The sequence below is a fragment of the Gavialis gangeticus genome, unplaced genomic scaffold (genome assembly GCF_001723915.1).
Source record: "Gavialis gangeticus isolate Ggan-Ray unplaced genomic scaffold, GavGan_comp1, whole genome shotgun sequence".
In the NCBI taxonomy this organism is placed as follows: Eukaryota; Metazoa; Chordata; order Crocodylia; family Gavialidae; genus Gavialis; species Gavialis gangeticus.
The window spans coordinates 76,553,625-76,554,076 of NW_017729025.1; the positions used below are offsets into that span (position 1 = coordinate 76,553,625).

The 452-nt window shown below is 58.8% G+C and overlaps 1 protein-coding gene across 1 annotated transcript in view; it reads right to left on the reverse strand.

The window, feature by feature from the left end:
- FMN1 (formin 1) overlaps positions 1-452 on the reverse strand; it is a 303,131-nt gene that overhangs the window by 77,062 nt on the left and 225,617 nt on the right. The window lies entirely within an intron of this gene.

Genomic DNA, 452 nt, shown 5'->3' on the forward strand with positions numbered 1-452 from the left:
TTCCTCCTGCTTGTTCCCCATGCTACGGGCATTAGTGTACAGGAATTTCAGGCCTCCTGTAGATGTGGTTACTGTGTTGTGTGCTGGGATTGGGCCTTGGGGCCTTGAACCACCATTGAGTGGCCCTGTACATCTGGATCAGGCCCTGCATGCTGGGACTGAGCCCTGAGGCCCTGTGTTGCCCCACCTGGCCCCATACACTAGGATTCTGGTCCTGGTGCTCTGTGCCATCCTCACCTGCCTTTGCGCACTGAGTGGGCCCTGGGGCCCTGTGACATCTTCACTTGGCCCCACATACTGGGATTGTGCCCTGCACAGCCCTGTTCACTTGATCCAGTGTGCATGGCCATTTTATCTAGCCTGTAGGATTCCCCACAGATGCCACCACTCCCCTGGGACTGGTGCTGGCTGCAGGCAGCCTGCCTCCCCCTTCTTCTCAGGGCAGGCCAGGC